The 14,056-nt window shown below is 45.4% G+C and overlaps 1 protein-coding gene across 4 annotated transcripts in view; it reads left to right on the top strand.

Moving 5' to 3' along the window:
* Nucleotides 1–14,056, top strand: part of LOC146812972 (C-type lectin domain family 2 member B-like) — a 375,324-nt gene that overhangs the window by 257,141 nt on the left and 104,127 nt on the right. The window lies entirely within an intron of this gene.

The raw sequence follows: 14,056 nt of genomic DNA, 5'->3' as shown, positions 1-14,056 counted from the left end.
CTACATTTCTAAAGCAGAATAGCTGCACAAAAGCCCATCCCAGCACTTATGTAAAGCAGCGACTTACATAACACACTATTAATTAAATCTCATTTAAAAGGCAAGTTCTCAGCTGCTTTCTGAAGCAAGTCTCACTCTTAGGAAAATGAACCTATGAAGATGGGATACTGTCCCAGGTGTTTGCGGACAGGTGGGTAAATGCCCCCTTTAACTAGTCTAAACCCAGGAATCTTTAGTAACACATCACTCTTATCACAACACATCACTCATATCACAAAACATCATTCATAACACAACATATCACAACACATCATTCTTATCACAACACATCATAACACATCACTCACAACACACCACTCATATTACATCACGTCACATCACTCCACAACATAACACATCACTCATAACACAGCACACCACAACACATTGCTCATATCACAACACATCACTCATATCACAACACATCACTCATACCACAACACATCACTCATACCACAACACATCACTCATAACACAACACATCACTCATTTCACAATACATCATAACACATCAATCCACATCATAAACACATCACAATATATCACTCACATCATAACACATCACCTCATCACTCCACATCACTCCACATCACTACACATCATACTACATCACTCCACAACATAACACATCACTCCACATCACTCCACATCACACTACATCACTCCGCATCATAACACATCACTCATATCACAACACATCACTGCACATCATAACACATAACACTTTTGCCAACTTCTGTGAGGAGGCTTGAAAAGTAGGGTTCATACACAGGCCCTGAGATCAACAGCTCATCTACAATCTTAACTTTCATGAAAGTCTAGCAACCATTCAAATCCTGTCCAGGTTTTAATATCTTTCCCACAAAGATGTTTCCTGAAAAGAACGCCCACCACAGGGTTTGCGGACAGGTGGGTAAATGCCCCCTTTAACTAGTCTAAACCCAGGAATCTTTAGTAGAGAGGATTTAGACGATCTAAAAGTCCATGACGGACAGTGACACATGAACCTTTCTCTGAGGTGACTAGTCTTAGTGCTGCTTTGTGAAAATGTAAGTGTGCGAAACAAGGAAGCGCGCGTGCAGAGGACCGTCGAAAACACATTCCTAAAGTGCTGGATGGAACCATCTTCATAATGACGGGTACTGTACATTTCCATAAACCGTAAGGTGCTGTTTGGGATGGTGGCGGCATACATGTTAAATTATTCCTCCCTCTCAACCTTACCGTGCATGAGAAAGAGCAACAAGGCACAAAAAAAAAAGCAGACTGTTGGCCTTTTCGTGAATATTAATAGGCGAGCGCTCCTGCTATTTCAGACCCTGAACCTGTGCCCCCCTCAAAGAAAGAGCCCCAAATGACGATACTAAAATCCCTGGGAACGGTCTGCGCCGAGGCTCCAAAGAGTGGCGGCCTGTCTCCTGCCCGACCTGACTCATCTCGGACTGTCGACAGACAGACTGAGACTCACTCACCTGAGGCCTGGCCTTCAGCGGCAGACGCGAGGGGGCAGCAGGACAGGGCAAGGCTAGTCGCTAGCCTAGCCAGGCAGGGGCTAGCACTATAATAATGAAATCATGCTCGGCGGCCCGACTGCACGGAGATGACGGTCCACTCCTTCAATAATGGTCTCGGGCTGGGCTGTGTCGGGTCCTCTGGGATGCCTGCCTCACCTCCCCACGAGTCCTCAGTCACGCTCACGCACGCACTTTTAGGTGCCATCCACATGATAATAGCAGTGTGCCCCACCCGCGCACACGTGTCGTTTCGGTGGTGACAACTGCGCTCCGCTGCGCATGCGCACCATTTAATTTAATTATGAAAGTGAGAGGCGAGCCTCAGAGGCCCGGCCGGGGCCCCTGCGTGCGCACGGCACTATTTAAATAATTAATGAAGAGCAGTGCGCCATTGGCCGTGGCAATGGCATGTGCGCACCGCGCAGTCGCGCACCATTTATTTTAGTTCATGGGGACTGCAGCCCGAGGCCGTGCGCAACTGATCGCACCATTAAAATTGGACTAGTCCTGAAGAGTAGAGGTCGAGGCTTGCTTGCTGCCTCCGCTGAGTGAGGGGGCCCCTGGGGTGCGGGGGCCCCCCCGCACCGCGGGGGCTGCGGGGGCCTGTGTTACGCCCCTACGCACGCAGGGGCCCCGGCCGGGCCTCTGAGGCTGTGTTGTGGTATGAGTGATGTGTTGTGATATGAGTGATGTGTTGTGATATGAGCAATGTGTTGTGGTGTGCTGTGTTATGAGTGATGTGTTATGTTGTGGAGTGACGTGACGTGATGTAATTTAAGTGGTGTGTTGTGAGTGATGTGTTATGATGTGTTGTGATAAGAATGATGTGTTGTGATATGTTGTGTTATGAATGATGTTTTGTGATATGAGTGATGTGTTGTGATAAGTGTGATGTGTTACTAAAGATTCCTGGGTTTAGACTAGTTAAAGGGGGCATTTACCCACCTGTCCGCAAACACCTGGGACAGTATCCCATCTTCATAGGTTCATTTTCCTAAGAGTGAGACTTGCTTCAGAAAGCAGCTGAGAACTTGCCTTTTAAATGAGATTTAATTAATAGTGTGTTATGTAAGTCGCTGCTTTACATAAGTGCTGGGATGGGCTTTTGTGCAGCTATTCTGCTTTAGAAATGTGGCTATTCATTCATTCATCCATCCATCCATTTTTTTTCATTCATTCATTCACTTTACTTGTACAGATACTGCAATCCTCCTGGGCACAAAATTAATGGTATTGGAAATGGAAAAACTGAACGGTGACTTGGTGTCGGTCAGTGGCAGCGACCATGAAAAGAGACACTCTGTCAACTATCTTTAATCTAACCAAACCCTGTGGTGGGCGTTCTTTTCAGAAAACATCTTTGTGGGAAAGATATTAAAACCTGGACAGGATTTGAATGGTTGCTAGACTTTCATGAAAGTAAGATTGTAATAAGCTGTTGATCTCAGGGCCTGTGTATGCACCCTACTTTTCAAACCTCTTCACAGAAGTTGGCAAAAGTGTTATGTGTTATGATGTGCAGTGATGTGTTGTGATATGAGTGATGTGTTATGATGCAGAGTGATGTAATATGATGTGGTATGATGTGGAGTGGTGTGGAGTGATGAGTTGTGATGTGTTATGTTGTGGAGTGATATGTTATGATGTGAGTGATATATTAAGATATGTTGTGATGTGGAGTGAATTGAAGTGATGTGTTATGATGTGGAGTGATATGTTGTGATGTGGAGTGATGTGGAGTGATGTGAAGTGAAGTGTTATGATGTGGAGTGATGTGTTATGATGTGCTGTGAAATGAGTGATGTGTTGTGTTATGAGTGATGTGTTGCATTAGTGATGTGTTGTAATATGAGTGATGTGTTATGATGTGTTGTGATATGAGTGATGTGTTGTGGTATCAGTGATGTGTTGTGATGTCAGTGATGTGGTGTGATGTGTTGTGATATGAGTGTAGTGTTGTGGTATGAGTGATGTGTTATGATGTGTTGTGATATGAGTGATGTGTTGTGTTATGAGCAATGTGTTGTGGTGTGCTGTGTTATGAGTGATGTTTTTAATACGAGTGATGTGTTATGTTGTGGAGTGACGTGATGTGATATGAGTGGTGTGTTGTGTTATGAGTGATGTGTTATGATGTGTTGTGATATGAATGATGTGATGTGTTTTGATATGAGTGATGTGTTATGATGTGTTGTGTTATGAGTGATGTGTTGTGATGTGTTGTGTTATGAGTGATGTATTGCTTTATGTGATGTATTGTGATGTGTTATGAGTGATGTGTTGTGTTATGAGTGATGTGTTGCATTAGTGATGTGTTGTAATATGAGTGATGTGTTATGATGTGTTGCGATATGAGTGATGTGTTGTGATGTGTTGTGATATCAGTGATGTGTTGTGATGTCAGTGATGTGTTGTGATGTGTTGTGATATTAGTGTAGTGTTGTGGTATGAGTGATGTGTTATGATGTGGAGTGATGTGTTGTGATATGAGTGATGTGTTGTGTTATGAGCAATGTGTAGTGGTGTGCCGTGTTATGAGTGATGTTTTTAATACGAGTTATGTGTTATGTTGTGGAGTGACGTGATGTGATATGAGTGGTGTGTTGTGTTATGAGAGATGTGTTATGATGTGTTGTGATATGATTGATTGATTGATTGATTGATAGGAGAATTGTATTGCGCTACTTTGCCCAAGGGCGTCAAGGCGCAGAAGATGGAAAAACAATCAGTCAAGTAGCAGGAAAGAAACATTAGGGATAGGCCTCAGAGAAGAGCAGAGTTTTAAGTGCTCGACGAAACAAAATAGGGGATTCCTGATTCCTAAGGTCAAGGGGAAGCTCATTCCAAAGTCTGGGGGCAAGGGCGAAAAAGGCCCTGCCTCCCCACCTTGCCTTCACAACCCGGGGGACGGTTAACAACTTTAGACTAGTGGATCACAGAGCCCTGCCTGGGGTGTAGTAGGACAAGAGAGACCTGATGCCCTCGGTCCCTGCGTCATGGAGAGCCCGATGAATAAGGATCAGAGTTTTGAATTTTATCCTGGCACACACCGGTAGCCAGTGAAGATGTTTCCTGATCGTGGTTCCCGAGGAACGCCTAGGGGCATTAACAACGAACCTTGCTGCCGCGTTCTGAACCACTTGCAGCCGGTGGACCAGTTTGTTGTTCATCCCGAGGTAGAGGGCATTACAATAGTCCAGGCGGGAAGATAAAAGAGCAACCGAGACTAGTTTCCGGGCGTCGGGCGTGAGGTAGTGGGTGAGCTTTCTCAACACCCTTAAAACCCCACAGCAGGTGGAAACAGTCCTATTTACCTGTTTGTTAAAGGTAAGAGAGGTGTCAAATAGGACTCCCAGGTTCCGGGCAGCCAGGGAGGACTGGGGGCAGATTCCCAGAGTCGATGGCCACCAGTCGGCTGACCACACCTTGTTATTACTCCCGAACACCAGAATCTCCGTTTTTTCCCCATTCAATTTTAAGAAGCTAGATGTCATCCAGCCTGCCACGGCCTCCATACAGTTCCTAAAATTTAGGGCTGTAGATCCAATGGATTGTGACAGGGAGACCATAATTTGGGTGTCATCGGCGTACGAGAGTACTTCCAGACCAAAAGATCTAACAAGCCTAGCAAGTGGGGCCACATAAACGTTGAAAAGAGTCGGGCTCAGGGAAGAGCCCTGTGGGACCCCACAATGCAAAGGCTTGGCAGTGGAGAGGAAGTCACCCAATTTGACCCTTTGCTCCCTGTTACTGAGGAAGGAGGTAAGCAGACTGAGGGCCAGACCTTCCACCCCCATATCACTGAGACGGGAGGCCAAGATGGAGGGGGACAGGGTGTCAAAAGCCGCGGTGAGGTCGAGCAGGATCAGCAGTGTAGTCTGACCCCTATCGACCTTGGCGCGGATGTTGTTAACCACCACCGTAAGGGCTGACTCAGTACTGTGCTACTTTCTGAAACCATGCTGAGATGGATCAAGCTGGCGGGTTTTATCCAGAAAGGAGCTAAGATGGAAATTCAGGTGGGCCTCCAACATCTTGGCCGGGGCAGGAAGCAGAGAAATGGGGCGAAAGTTTTTTAAGGCCTCAGGGTCCAGGGTGGTCTTCTTCAGAAGGGGCTTTACAATGGCTGTTTTCCAGGAGGATGGAAAAGTCCCACTGGATATGGCCCTATTCATGACTGCCAGCATGGGGGGCATTAAGGTAGCCTTACAAGTTTTTAAGATTTTAAGTGGGCAGGGGTCAAGAGGCGAACCTGACTTAAGGGAGTCCAAAAGTCTCTCTAGGTCCAGGGCTGTAAGAGGAGGAAAACTGGAATAAGTTTCCGCAGGGGGAACAGGATTCCCCAAAACCGAGGGGAAAGGCCGTGTAAGATTATCTGCCTGGAGGGCTGTGTGAATATTTAAAATGTTTGTGTGAAAAAAAAAAGGAGGAGATTTGATCACAGAGTTCTTGTGAGGGGACTATAGGGTCAGGGTGATGAATAAGAGATAAGGTGTCCACAATTTTAAACAAGTCTCCAGGGGAGGTAAGAGAGGAGGTGAGGTTGGAGAAATAAGATTGTTTTTCGTCCAGCACCGCCGCTTTGTAGATTTTAAGAAGCTTTCTATGTTTGGTCCGACCTTCAGCATCGGGCTGGGATCTCCAAAGCCTTTCTTGCCTCCTGCATACCTGCCTCTGAGTTCTAAGGGAGTCAGAATACCAAGGGGCCGTAGGACGTTTCCTAGCACAGTATACTGATTTAAGGGGGGCCAGGGAGTCCACTGCCTTCGCGATGGTATTCGCAAGTTCCCGTGCTGATGAGTCGATATCCTGTGAGGGAAAAGACTCAAAATTAACAGTCCCAGGGATTGGTCAGTCAGGCTCCGGAAATTTCTCTTCTGCACCCAGCAGTTTGTGTCTTTTCTGAGAGCAAAAGAGGTACAGTAAGAGAATTCCATGGAGACTGCATGGTGATCAGTCCAGGAGAGAGGAAGAAGTGGACCCACCTCTAACCTAGAGTCATTCGTAAACACCCCATCCAATGTGTGACCGGCAATGTGAGTGGGAGAAGAAACTTTTTGAAGTAGATTGAAAGAGGCCAATGGATCCACAAGAGATGACGTATCACTGGAATTACTATTTTCCAGGTGGAAATTAAAATCCCCAAGAATAGTAAGGGAGGGCCTGTTAAGAAAAGGCTCTATAACTTCCAAAAGATCAGAACAGAACGAGGATCTGGGGCCTGGAGGTCTATAGATAAGAATCCCTGAAAATTTTTTTGAGGGAGAGGAACTGAGAGAGAAAAACATAGCCTGAAAAGCATTATGAGGAGAGGGAAGAGACTCCATACGGCAGGTAAAAGCAGTCTTATATATAATGCCAATTCCGCCCCCTTTTCGGCCCTCTCTGTCCTGTCTTACCATAGTGTAGCCGTCAGGGAGAGCATTAAGCAAATCAGGGCCAGCTGAGTCCGAACCCCACGTTTCCGTTACGAAGACCCAAGAGGGTTTTCTTTCGGATACGAAGTCTCTAAAGGCTATATTGTTTTTGACCAGGGAACGGGCATTAATAAGGTAACCTGATTCTTTCGGGGGGGATGGGGGCTCTTGTATCCCTAATTTCAAGCGAGTGTTAGTGTCTGGAACCTGGATGGCTTGCCCCGACTCTTTCAGACATCTACAATGCACACCACAACACAAGTGTACAGGAGTGCACTTGTGATGACATTTTAACATAGGAGGTCTGAGAGAGGTGAGAAAGTTTTTTGAGTACCTTCGGGTATAGGATGGGGAGCGAGGACGCCGGGCAGCATCCCTAGCCCCTAGCGCTTCCTTCGCGCTGACGAGCGCAGACAGGCAGGACTCTGGCATGACTCCGGCCTGAGTCCGGCCCGTCCGCAATGCGCGTCCGCTGCGCGGAGGGGACGTCATCCCCTTAAGTAGAAGACTAGAGCGCGTCCGCGCGCTCCAATACCCCCAATATGGCCGCCAAAAACCTGTGTCGCCTCTCCGGGAGCGGGCTCTCAGCGTCGATGCTCAGCTGAGAGCCGCCCGAGAGCGACTGGTCGCGGGAGCAATGAGGCACCTTCCAAGGTAGGACGGACTACAAATGAGGGCTCTGTGGGGAATGCGAGTGCCAAGCACGATGCACAATGCTGCTACAAAGCTTTTGAACAGGGCACAAGGTTAAAATCCTGTTAAAACAGGTAACACAAAAATTACAATTTTAAAAAGTTTTTAGGGCAAGAGTGCGAGAGAGAACCTCCCGACTTGTCGCCTCAGGAGGGGAAGAAACGACTGACTAACGAGCTGCCGTGGGGAACAACCTTTACAACGCAACTGTTACAACGCACTACACTTACAACGCATTTTTTACAACGCATAATCCATTACAACGCACTACACTTACAACGCATGACACTACAACGCATTTTTAAAAACTACCTTTACAACGCATTCCATTACAATGCCTACCATTACAACGCATAATATTACACTATACTATCCAACACTTACCCTACTGTTGCACCCCCTGGAGTTAGAATAGTAATTTTTACCCCTATACTATCCAACACTTAACCTACTGTTACACCCCCTGGAGTTAGAATAGTAATTTTTACCCCTATACTATCCAACACTTACCCTACTGTTGCACCCCCTGGAGTTAGAATAGTAATTTTTACCCCTATACTATCCAACACTTACCCTACTGTTGCACCCCCTGGAGTTAGAATAGCAATTTTTACCCCTATACTATCCAACACTTACCCTACTGTTGCACCCCCTGGAGTTAGAATAGCAATTTTTACCCCTATACTATCCAACACTTACCCTACTGTTGCACCCCTGGAGTTAGAATAGTAATTTTTACCCCTATACTATCCAACACTTACCCTACTGTTGCACCCCCTGGAGTTAGAATAGCAATTTTTACCCCTATACTATCCAACACTTACCCTACTGTTGCACCCCCTGGAGTTAGAATAGTAATTTTTACCCCTATACTATCCAACACTTACCCTACTGTTGCACCCCCTGGAGTTAGAATAGTAATTTTTACCCCTATACTATCCAACTCTTACCCTACTGTTGCACCCCCTGGAGTTAGAATAGTAATTTTTACCCCTATACTATCCAACACTTACCCTACTGTTGCACCCCCTGGAGTTAGAATAGTAATTTTTACCCCTATACTATCCAACATTTACCCTACTGTTGCACCCCCTGGAGTTAGAAAAGTAATTTTTACCCCTATACTATCTAATACTTACCTTAAATGCAATGTAATATTATGCGTTGTAATGGTATGCGTTGTAAAGGTAGTTTTTAAAAATGCGTTGTAGTGTCATGCGTTGTAAGTGTAGTGCGTTGTAATGGATTATGCGTTGTAAAAAATGCGTTGTAAGTGCATGCGTTGTAAAAGTGTGCGTTGTAACGTCATACATCCAGCTGCCGTGTCAGGGACCCCTTAAGTAGAAGACCAGAGCGCATCCGCGCGCTCCAATACCCCCAAAATGGCCACCAAAAACCTGTGTCGCCTCTCCGGGAGCGAGCTCTCAGCGTCGATGCTCAGCTGAGAGCCGCCCGAGAGCGACTGGTCACGGGAGCAATGAGGCACCTTCCAAGGTAGGACGGACTACAAATGAGGGCTCTGTGGGGAATGCGAGCGCCAAGCACAATGCACAATGCTGCTACAAAGCTTTTGAACAGGGCACAAGGTTAAAATCCTGTTAAAACAGGTAATACAAAAATTACAATTTTAAAAAGTTTTCAGGGCAAGAGTGCGAGAGAGAACCTCCCGGCTTGTCACCTCAGGAGGGGAAGAAACGACTGATGTGTTATGAATGATGTGATGTGTTGTGATATGAGTGATGTGTTATGATGTGTTGTGTTATGAGTGATGTGTTGTGATGTGTTGTGTTATGAGTGATGTTTTGCTTTATGTGATGTATTGTGATGTGTTATGAGTGATGTGTTGTGATATGTTGTGTTATGAGTGTTGTTTTGTGATATGAGTGATGTTTTGTGATAAGAACGATGTTTTGTGATAAGAGTGATGTTTTGTGATAAGATTGATGTGTTGTGATAAGAGTGATGTGTTGTGAAAAGAGTGATGTGTTGTGATAAGAGTGATGTGTTATGAGTGATGTGTTGTGATGTGTTATGTTATGAGTAATGTGCTATGATGTGTTGTGTAATGAGTGATAGGTTGTGATGTATTGTGTTATGTTAGGACTTCTAAAGCACAACGAATACCCAGAGGTGTCTTGGCGCTAGCTCACAAGGCCTTGACATACACAGAGGGAGGGGTCAGGAGAGTTAAAGAGGCAGGTTTTCAGCAGTTTCCGAAAGGCCCGTGTGTTGGGGGCATTTGGAATGTGCAGCGGAAGCGCTTTCCAGCATTTCAAGGCGCAAACAAGAACCTCCTTCCTCCCCATGCTGCTGGAACTATACCAACTATGAATAAGAAGAGGGTGGCTGTTGGCATTCAAACAGTTTTGTTCCTATGCCTGCCTGTTTTGCAATGCTTACTAATGAAGACATTATGATTGAAATTGCTTCCTCAGTTCACGTTATTATCATGCACAACCCTTGACAGTCGCTAGTGTGTTGCATGCAGATAATTCACCAGTCTATTTCTCTTGACTTTCGCAGGATACTGAGTAATATCTTGCGTACTTCTCATGTATATTGTCAGTCGAGTTTTTATGGAATTGCAGGTTTGAGTTTGTCTTTCAAAGTTTCAAGGTATTGTCCATTAATGTAAATTCTATTTCAGACCCTTCATAGTTGTTCTTTGTTCTTCAGCCATAGGCAGATCCTGAGACAATAGGATCGCTCCTTGGCATTGTTCTAATTGCTGCCTCAGTTAAATAATCAGCTTTTTACAGTATTGTTACAAATGGCGTAGCTTGTATGTTAAGAGTGTTTCCCACTTTCTCATTAGAACTTAGAGAAAGACAATTTAGAGGCATTTCAGTTAAATGTTGGAGGTTTCAAATCAAAATATACTGGATTTCTGTGTGGTAGGGCAAAGTGGTAGATGGTGGGCCGTGCCGCCGGGGGAGGGGGTCCCCTCCATGTGCTTTGCAGGGGGGCCCCCTCAAGTTTCGTTACGCCACTGTGAATGTGCTGCCCCTTCTATATATCCATACCCAGGGCTTTAAGTGGGCTGAGCAGCGCCAGTTTTTTAAAAAGGGTCTCGAAACGAGTCTCTATCGGGCTCTGTTTTGTGCCCTGGCACAGGTGGACCATACCAGATGGTTACATTCAATAATTCGCTTGTACTAATTTAATGACCGACATGCAGGCATTTGAATGGGAGCTGCTGGCCTGTAAATCTCCACATATGCAAATAACACTGACAGACATATAAAGGCTGACCAGATCAGGAGACAGGTGAGCAATCAATGCAGCCAGAACTATGCAGCAAGAAACGCAGCACTGCCTGCTCACAATGTATGCACACAAACCTCTACACAACCCAGCAATCGAAATCAAAGCAACAACTGGAAAGTGACAGCCAGGGCATCGAAAGGAAGGAGATGCTTCATACATAGGCACTGGAGACACAGGGAGTCAGAGCATAGGCATATGCTGAAACCATCACTGTGACTACAACAGAACCTCTGCTGGCTCCACCATTAGAAACCTTTGACCTAACAATCTGTTTGCCACAGGGCTATCAGGCCACAGTTACAATTGACTTTATATATTTAAGACTGGGTAACTCATTTGGTTTTCCTATCTATGCCTGCCATGCGAGAAATCCGACAATGGCCACCACATAAATGCAGACATTTACCCAAGAGCCAGGACCATTGTTAATTTTGTGCAAGAACTAGCTCTGACTTTGTGAGGCTCTTCATCAAACATCTCATCAAATCACAATAACCCTGGAAAATTTTTTATGTGAATAATAGTATTAATCATATCACCTTCGCTACAAAGGATCCGTGCCCTTAGTGGTGCCGCCGCAGTGGTGCCTTCATTGAGGGGCAGCGATCCCTTCTAAGTATCAGAAATTCCTAAAGCTGTTGGGTGTTCCTCTGCCAGGGGAGTGGTGGCCATCGACAACATCAGCAAAGAAATCTTCTCCATCATCTGATATTTCACCATGCCACCAGCCTCTGCTGGTAATATCCCCCCTCACAAGATCTCTCGAGAAATTCAGAAACAGGATCACCTCCATTTCTGACATCTTTGACCCTCAACAGGACTTCATCTGCCTCACCGCAGGCCTTATATTATCTACAAAGGAACAGACCCTGACCACGTTGACCACTAACACAGTAGATGAGCCCACCACAAACATGAATTCTATCTAATAAGGTAACCCATCATACCGCACCGCTACCATGCCTTCAGCCCCATCAGCGAAGTATATACTTACATCCTCAATGCCTCTATTGACACAGCCACCTTCCTTGATGCCCGGAAACTCTCTGTTGTCATCGCCCTCTGAAGAAGCCCTCAGTGGCCAACCTCACAATCTATTAACAAATCTCTCTCCTACCTTACCCTGCCAAGGTCCTAAAGAAAGGCATCAATACATGCCTCAACAACCACCTCATCAACCACCAACTTTTTGACATCACGCAGCCAAGTTTTAGAACCAACTACAGTAAGGAAACTGCTCTTATGGAGCAAAATACAACATCTGTATTATCCTGGACAGAAGAGAAACTGCGGCCTCAGCCAACTGGATCTCTCAGAAGTGTTTGATAGAGTTTCACACTATTTTCATCAGACGTATATACAAGGACCTGCCCTCTACTGGATCTGCTGTTTCCTGACAGGAAAAACTCAAGACAGTTAACTTGGCTTCATACTTCTCAAAAGTCCAAGATCTCATCTGCCGAGTACCTAAAGCCTCATCACTCAGCCTTACCCTCTTTTTCACGTATACAAGCCCATTGGTCAAGGTCATCCGAGCTCACAACGTAAACATCCTCTCCTACGCTGATGACAAGCAATTAATACTCTCCCACTTGGACAAAAACCTCAACATGAAGAACAGGTTCACCGCTTGACAGTTGATGGTCTTTACAATCTATGTGAAGTAATTAAACTCTTTACCAAGAAACCATTACCATTATGTATTTTTAGTTATATTGCTCACAAATGTTAGTCACAATTTATTGCTGGTCGTCCCTTGTGCATTTTCTGTTCCATCGCTCCCACACAAAATAATTTATGGTTAGGGTTTTAAGTATTCCTTTCAAAATATTGGGTTTCTTAGTTATTGGGTAGATGTTTTAGGAAAATGGTAGGTATCAGACCACTCTGGTGTTCATGGCAAAGATGCCCACACTTATATGTGCTGTTTGCAACATGAACTGTACTCATGAACCAGCACAACAGGAGAGGGGGGCTAACAATGACTGTTACCTAACCTAAATGTCCCTGGTGTTCCACCACTCCCTGGCATCCACCAAAGATCCCCCATGAAAACACCTTGCACCTTATTTCTTGCCAACTTGTACTCCAACATCCACAGGGCTCCCTCTTAAAACAGATTCAGATGGCCTGCTAATGATCCCGGCACTGTCAATAAGAGCAGAAGGGAGCAGCACAGTGCTTCTCTCCGTACTGATGAAGCTTCAATGTATCTTTCTCGGTGAATAGGAAGCAGAGTGTGCATGCAGGACAGTGGCTCAGTCTGACCCAGCAGTTCCCATGCAGGCAACATGCCATGTTCTTTTTCTCTCACAATGTGAAGCAGGGAGGTGGGCAACTGTGCATGTGCAGGTCTCGGGTACCTTGGACCTAGGGTTGTTAAGATGGCACACATGCAAGTACCTGTCTGCAAGCTTCCATCTCATGAAGAACAAATGCTGTGCTGTGAGAACATACTGCACCCTGAGTCCTCAGGTTTCAGAAACTTTGACAGGTTTCCATGTTTACCACTTCCAAGAAGGAAGTCTCTGATAGTCGAACAACACATCTAAAGGCCTCATGAGGCCCTTGTAATGCCTTTGTGGGTGTGGGCAGTAGCTACTTCAGAAACCGCATTAACAAGCATTGGCTTCGCCAATCGCTCTTGCCTTTGGGACCTTCTAATTTTTCAGCCATGCAGCACATTATTCTGGGTGCTGCTTCGCCAGTGACTAGAGAGCTATACAATTACTACACACTGGGTCATGCAGCCTGATTCAGGAATACATGCTTGCCTCAGGAAACTTTTATGGACACATTCCAAGGCTTTTTAATGCATAGACTGAAAGACAAGTGCCTCGATGCAAGTCATCAGCACTATTACATTCTGTGTGCGACTGCATCACAAGAGTATTGACCAGCAATTAATTGTCTTCAAAGATAAGTAGCTTGCTCAAGGCAGACTCTAAAATGGGAATGCACATATGTGCATAACTCATCAGTGAAGAATAAAAGCTGATTTAGAGATGAGGCTGGGGAAGGAGTAGGTCACACTGATAATTAATGGGCCTCACCATACCAGAGACAAAACAAAAAAATCTTGCTAAATCATGTCAATGGGCCCCTCACAGTGTACTTTCAACCAAT

Source organism: Triturus cristatus, chromosome 7 (assembly GCF_964204655.1).
Source record: "Triturus cristatus chromosome 7, aTriCri1.1, whole genome shotgun sequence".
NCBI classification, from domain to species: Eukaryota; Metazoa; Chordata; class Amphibia; order Caudata; family Salamandridae; genus Triturus; species Triturus cristatus.
Note: the sequence above shows the minus strand (reverse complement) of the source record. Positions and strands in the feature narration are given on the sequence as shown.